This window comes from Chenopodium quinoa, unplaced genomic scaffold, assembly GCF_001683475.1.
Source record: "Chenopodium quinoa cultivar QQ74 unplaced genomic scaffold, ASM168347v1, whole genome shotgun sequence".
In the NCBI taxonomy this organism is placed as follows: domain Eukaryota; kingdom Viridiplantae; phylum Streptophyta; class Magnoliopsida; order Caryophyllales; family Amaranthaceae; genus Chenopodium; species Chenopodium quinoa.
The window spans coordinates 12,166-20,069 of record NW_018743708.1 but is presented as its reverse complement, the minus strand read 5'-3'; the positions used below and the strand labels follow the sequence as shown (position 1 = coordinate 20,069).

The 7,904-nt window shown below is 34.9% G+C and overlaps 1 pseudogene; it reads left to right on the top strand.

The window, feature by feature from the left end:
- The first annotated feature begins 1,366 nt into the window (after positions 1–1,366).
- On the top strand, positions 1,367–6,840 carry LOC110684528 (annotated as a pseudogene).
- Positions 6,841–7,904: the final 1,064 nt, after the last annotated feature.

Genomic DNA, 7,904 nt, shown 5'->3' with positions numbered 1-7,904 from the left:
GCAGCATCCTCATCATCAATTTTAACATCTAAATTACGTAAATCAAGCAAAATAGAGTTAAGTTTTTCTAGATGTTCCCGTAAGGAAGTACCTGACTGCATCCGGAGGCTAAACAACCGCTGTTTCAGTAATAATTTGTTGGTCAACGACTTAGTCATATACAATGACTCCAGCTTCAGCCACAATCCAGCCGCCGTTTCCTGATCAGCCACCTCCGTGATGATTTGATCATCAAGACTAAGTAATATGGTAGAGTGTGCCTTCTCTTCCATAACTTCTAACTGCGAGTCAGTCGGTCCGTCTCCTGACTCCGAAGTAGTACTCTTTGGAGCCAACGGACGCCATATCTGCTGTTGTTTTAACAGAGCCTTCATCTTAATTTGCCATAGCCCGAAACTATTTTTCCCGGTAAACTTCTCAATTCTTATTGTTGAATCTCCTGCCATTGTTATCTTCAAGAAACTCTCCAAGGATTGAACCTGAGCTCTTGATACCAATTGTTGTGCGACAGCGGAAGCAAAGGTCGAAAACAAACAAGAAAACAATAAAGAAATTCAATGCAAACAATAAGAACAACACCAAGAATTTACGTGGTTCACTATCGATGTGATAGCTACGTCCACGGGCACCGAGATCGAATGATTTCACTATAAACTGCAAAGATTACAAAGATGATTCTTGTATTTCTCAAGAACGGCTTTCACTCTGTCTCTCTTCACCCTAATACTGATATTAGGGAGGTTTTATATTAATCCCTAATTAAAAGATACTTGGGCAAAAAGATAATAAAATAAGATAACCTAAAACCGCAAAATCCGCGTTCCGTATTTTTCCTTCTCCGCCCGGTCAGACCGGGCAAGGTCTGCCCGATCGGGCGCGAGAAGAAAACTCCATACGAATGCTTCAACGTATCCAACCCCCACCGCCCGGTCAGACCGGGCAAGGTCTGCCCGATCGGGCGAAGGCTCGCCCGGTCGGGCGAAGGCTCGCCCGGTCGGGCGCGAGAGCAGCTTCTTCAACGAATTTGCCAGGCACCTCTTCTTCTTCCGCCCGGTCAGACCGGGCAATGTCCGCCCGATCGGGCGGACAAAGCTACGAAGTACGAGTCACCTAATATACTTATCAACAAGTTGTTAGCCAAGACTCCATTACTCTTACAAGACTGTAAACAAAAAAAATGTGAATAGGTCCAATAATTATTACATTAGGTCCAAGATTAGAATTTGTTATATACACCCCGATGCACCGTACACCCAACACAGGAGTTTTTGCTGTTCATTTGATAATTAAATGAAAAACAATCATCAAAATAAGAACAAAATACATATAAGTGTACAATGCACCCGGGTTATACAACAATCTCTCGTCCAAGATAGCCCAAGTTCTTTAATGACTCGTATCCATAATAAAGCCTTTATAGTAGAATAAAATAAAAATCCTGGAAAGGTCGAATTTTGTAAAAATAAATAAAAAATTTAATAAACAACTTTAAACTCCAGAAATTGATAGAGTAGCTAAAAAAATGGAGTGCTGCAATATTATCAGAGGTTCTGCTTTACTTCCCCAGAGACCCTCTTCTTCTTCTGCTCTGTCTGACTCTCAATTTCTCACCAACTTCAAATTACCGGTAATATTATAAATATTAATTTTTTTTAGTTATTGTTGTTTTTTGATTTTTTCTATGATTTAATGTTCTTTAAATTGCTAAATTTCATTGTTGTTTTGGAAAAGCAGAGATTGAGGCGTCAGAATCCAAATAAACAGCGTTTGTTGATTAGAAACGCTTGTAATTTTGATCCTAATGAGCTCCCTTTTCTCCCGGGAAAATATTTTAAGGAAGAGGTATGTGATTTTTTTTTTTTTTTTTTTTTGGGTTTAATTTTAATACTTGTATATTGGTTGAATGTCAAATTTTCAGTTAAATTTGAGAAATTAGTTTATAATTATAAGTGGGTTTGGATTGAATTTGGAAAAATTGAGGTTTTTGAGTCTTTAGTGTGAAAAATCTCAGAAGGGGTTTCTGGGTTTATGAAATTTAATGTATTTTGTGCTATTTGAGTCGGTTACTTTAATTATTTTAGAGTGTTCTATATTCCCATGATTTGTAATTATTTGTGCATATATTTCGTATGAATTATGTAATTTGTGCAAAATTGAAGCAATAATTTTGGATATTCAGGCTATTGGAGCTGAATATGGAGAGGGTTTTGAGACATTCAGGCCTGATGGACCCTTAAAAGTTGATGTGGTAAGAAAACACAATTAAAATACTTCTTCTTTTATGTGTGTAATAGGAGTGTTAATACTAAGTTTTTTTGTTCGTCGATGAAACTCAATTTTGTCGAATTTTATTTTCTGTGGCATTATGTATTGCTCATTTTATTTCCATTGTTGTTAGGATTTTTTTGAATGACAAGTTGCAAGAGGGGTTTCTTCAAAGAATACGATATGCCATGAAACCCGATGAAGCTTTTGGACTTATTTTTTCTTGGGACAATGTTGTGGTATATTCCCTTTTCATTAGTTTGTTTTTTTGTGTTAATCATTTTTGTTCACAAGTTATGCTTGCAAACCTTCGTTAATCCAACAAAAAGGCGGAATTTAGTTCAGGAATGTAAAATGTGATTGAAATTTGCTTATTCTTGTGGAACATTTTTTTCCCTGTGAAAGGAGATAAGATATGGCTAGAAAACTTGCCTTGACAATTAACACAGTGTATTATAGCTCCATTCTCTCTTATTGTTTCGTGTGAAGTATTATGTTTTTTTTTTTTAGAAATTTATTTTTTTTTTTTTCATGCTCATCCCACCCTCTAAGCTAAATTTTTTTGAAAAAGGATCTCATTGTTATCTACTTTTGTACTTCTGAGAGAATCTATTGCCTCTGAAACATTCTGTTTGCCTTCTATATGTTCCAATTTAGGAAAAAATTTCTTGAAATATGTAGTGACATAGTTGCTCTAAGACTTTCAGTTTCAAATAGATATCTGATAATTTAATTTCAAGTATAGCACTACCTATATGGCTATTCATCTTGGGATGAAGTTATGTGTAATAGACTGGTCTACTGGGGAAGAATAATGAAGGCAATGCGCCAATGCATAATATGAAGTATATTGTTAGCATTAGCTTCAAGAGGAAGGAAGTCAATTAATTACACGGATAAATTATATATAAAGGGATCAGTGAGAGAAAATTCAGGAAGAATTTAATTGAGTGTCTCTGTTAATTTTGTTTTACACTTTGGGAGAGAACAAGCCCCTCAAATGCTTGTATTATCTAGTACAGAGAAATTCTATATAAAGAGGAGATCAGTGAGAGAAAAATCAGGAAGAATTTGGTTTAGTGTTTCTGTTAATTTTGTCTTACACTTTGGGAGAGAACAAGCCTCTCAAATGCTTGTATTATCTACTCTGTAATATCTTATCTCCTTTCTTCTTTCCACTTAATTTGCCCATTTATGCGATTTCATAACGTTGTGATACAACTGATTGTGGTAGATACAATTTCACATCATATTCTACCTTGATTCAATTTTTTGCCAAACTAAAGTGTATTCAATATGTTACAGGCAGATACTCGAGCATTGAAGTTGAATGCTTGGAAACAGCTTGCTTCTGAAGAGGGTATGTATTTATCTCATGTGAGAAATCCTTACTTGTATGCTTGATGTTAACCTAGAACCTCTGAGTGCTGAATACTATACATGGTAAGATAATTTTAATTTGCCTGATTTGTTTCTAATTAGTATGATGTATATCTATGCTTCACCTATTGTGGAGATTGATTCCATAGGAATTAAAAATATCTATGCTTCAATTTGTTGTTGAAGAGTTTAAGGTAGAGGAAGAAAATAGATTCTATCACTGATCTTACATTTATTTGGTGCTATTCTAATTGGTCTCTTTTTCTGTGTTTTTCTTCTTTGCAGGAAAAGAAATTCCCGAGGATGCTGGTACTCAAAGGCTGATGCTTTACTCAGGTCCTGATCATGTGCTTAATAAGGTCTGAGGTTTACAATCAATGAAAATTTCTATATAGATGGTGCTTATGATGCACTTACATGGATCATGATATTGTTTTTCAATTATCAGATGTCCAAAGACTATTAATTTCAAGTTAATTACTGAATAAGTAAAGCCAGCGACAAAGTTATGCTTATTTTTGTGGAACATTTTTTTCCCTTTGAAAGGAGATAGGATATGGCTAGAAAACTTGCCTGACAATTAATTTCAAAATAACTAGTTAAATAACTTGTTTATGAGTGATTGGGTGACTAGTTTCTGTCTTTTGAGTTTTTGCAGATAGCCTGTCAATCTTCTAGTTGACCTTGGAGGATCCTACTGGTTTTGTCATTGATTAATTGATATGTATACATCCAGGCATCTCCATGTTCTGATTTTTTGGAATTTGAAAAAATATCTCCCTGAATATTTAAAAGTTCCGTTCTTTGAAACATCTCAAAACTGAGGTTGTCACAACATTTTGAACCACGAGTCTTCCTCATACACACATGCACATCTCAGAAACGTCTCCTGTGGTGTTTTGTTTATATACTTCTTTCAGTTCTTTGGCCTTTATTTAGTACTTGGTGCTGTTCTGTTGGGCTTGATTGTTTTTTTGTTGTGTATGACAAATGCTTATTTTGCTACACTCTTTAAGACAAGCTTAGATTGAAGGAAACTTAATTTTGTATAAAGATACTATTGTGCTGTCTTGTTAATGTTCAAACCACACTCGTGCCATTTGTTTACTTACCTGAGTTGGGAAGAGGAGATACAAGTTATTTCTATGTTTTCTTGGAGAATGCAAATTGTGCAGAGTCCAACTGATGTGTAAAACACTAACCTTCTCAAACCTTTTAGGTTTTGCAGTGGGAGAAATCAGAAACTGATGTATATTTGCTAAAGATGCGACTTTCACATTTGTATTATGAGAATCTTCTCAAGGTGAGTTTTTTCGCTTTTTTTTTTTTTTTTTTTTTTTTTTGGTGGGGTGGGGATTCTTCTCTAGTCTAGATATTCATTTTTTTACCATGTTCTCAGCTTGATAGACCTTTGGAAGGTGTTGAAGAATGGCTGGAGGCAGTGTCAACAGCTCGTATACCTTGTGCAATTGTTTCAAATCTTGACAGAAGAATCATGGTTGAAGCTCTAGATAGGATGGGAATCAAGAAATACTTTCAGGTACCTGGTTGATTTTGTTTGTGTCGGTGATTATTGTACTGTAATAATGAAAAGCAACAGTGTGGTGAGTGGTGACGGTTCTTACTGTATTTGCTTCAACGAGAGGGGGGGCACAGGGCAGAAGAACGAGAAAGATGAAGGTAGTAGTGTTACTCATCCTTCCAAGTGAGGCCTGCTGGGATAAAGTTGAGATTTTGGGAGTGCATATTGAACTTGTCCCAGTGATGAGTTTTATTTCTCTCATATAATATTCTGGACCTTCTGGTGGCATCTTTTTCGTCATTTACTAAATAGTTGCGGTTGTTTAAGGAAGTTGTCTTCCAACTGATATATTTTCACATTGCAGGCCATAGTGAGTGAAGAAGACGGCATGGAGGCAATGGCCCATAGATTTCTCTCTGCGGCTGTAAAGGTAGGAACTCTCTGTACAGTGTACAGAGAAACTCTGTTAATATCCTTTGTCTGCTTTACTTTTTCAAATCTTGTTGATGACTGCAATTGAAATCTTGACCTTTATGGTGGTGAGGTTACCATACAATTACCTGATTTTTCTCTACTTCTAGCTCATAGATACCCGGTCTACAGGACTGAGTACAACTTATTTGATCTCATTGAATGAATTATTTCATCTTTTGAGATATATTGGCCCTTTTCAACTTTTACTAGCACTTCCTTTCATAAGTAATTTTAAGACAAGATACAAGGTTATGATTATTTTAGCCTATAGCACAATGAAATTTTGTTGTCTGCAATTGCTATATATTCAGTGTCTGTTAATTAATCCTGCTAATAATTTTTCTTGCAGTTGGATAGGAAACCTTCAAAGTGTATCGTCTTTGAGGATGACCCAAGAGGTGTGACAGCTGCTCATAACTGTACAATGATGGCTGTAGCTCTTATTGGTGCTCACCCTGCGTAAGTATCATGAAAGATTCTATAGAATGTATACACTAAATTTGATCAGAGTATTAGTTCTATTATTTTTCAGCTGTGGGTGTCTAGTCTTCAAATGAGCATAAATAATTTACACTTCTCAGCATTTGCATAAATCTCCACTATAATTAATCATAAATTATTGATTTGGAGGCCATGCCTTTATGGACTACTATGTTACTTGGACTCCTCACATAAATCAGACTCTTTATAAGTATCTGAGTTATCATATCCATTTAAAGTGGTAAATACGTGTCCAACACAGGCACGGCAAGGTTAATTGGAGGGTTGGAGTTAGATGTGCTTGCTTGGAGAATGAATTCAGTGACTAATATTGGTGTTTGCAGGTATGACTTGGTGCAGGCTGATCTTGCAGTAGCCAACTTCAGTGAGCTCTCGGTCATAAATCTGCGGAGATTATTTGCACACAAGGGTTCTAATTTCATGGATTTACAGAAACAGATTATAGAGAAAAGTCCTCCAAAAAGAAAGCTTACTACTGATACCATTTTTTGAGTAGTCACCTGTCTCATTCTGTTTAATCTTCTGTTGTCTTTTAAGAAGCATAGTCTCTCCCCATCCTTCTCTCATTCAAGTCTTGTATGTTGTAGAATGCATGTATATACTTTGTTGTTCAATGTACATTACAAGTTTTAGCAATGTAGTCTTGTTTAGATGCGATGTTCCAAAATCTATTGATCTGTTCTCGGACAGCTTCAAAATTTGATACTAGAATTTAGCATTTTCTCGCTAAAAAAAAGGACTCAAATTCAAGCATGGACTCCAAATTGTCTAAAATTAAGGATTTTTAACATGATTTTTTGGCCTAAAATTTTTTATGACTTGAAGATTAACAAGAAATCGATTCAATCATAAATTTGAATTACCATAACCTACCTGCTGATCCATTTAGGGACAAAGCTTTCAAGTTTTAATACTTGTATTTTCAGTGAAGTTGAAATTTTATTTTGTCAATTTGTGGACATCTAGAATTACTTAGAGTGGGGCTGGTGGTATGTGTTGTTTGTGTGATGGGGTGTAGGGTAGTTTGATGAAGAGTAATTGTGACATCCAATGAAAAACCTTGTAATTGGATAAGATGAGATTTGCTGCTGAGAATCATAACATCATGATTTTACTAAGATTGGCATATCCAAGTTCTATTGCTTTTGTGACATTGAACTGAATTTCTAGCTATGATAACACCAGATTTAACCAAAATCTAAGATACAGTAACTTTAATGCTCATTCTAACAGAAATACAAGAACTTGTAACAAAATACAAGTATTATAAACTTTGGGAATAAAGGAGTACAAAGCTTTTAGCATTTATATTTCTTACATATAGCTATTATAACTTTATAAGTATTAGAAACATCACTCTTAAAATTTGCTTCTTCTTTGATAAGAGTCGAGAAATGTACCGAGGAACTATCATTTTTTTTAGAGATGTAAACGATATGCGTAGCATGGTTTACTACATTAACTTCATTTTGAATATAGTCGACAACAATATAAGTATATTCTCTTTAAAATACAATAAATTAAAGATATTTTAGATTATGCTTTTGTGTTGTTAAACATAACATAACCTACTCAAGAAATATTACCATATTACAACAAAGAACCGATATCCAACTGTTTGACATGAAAAATTTTGTCAATTTTTAGGTGTGAAATAATGTAATCACGATAATTTCAACATCCAATTATCTTAGACAAACCTCAAAAGTATCAATGCTACTCTACTAAGGGTCCAAATGCTGAAAAACTTTGTGTTTGTAAT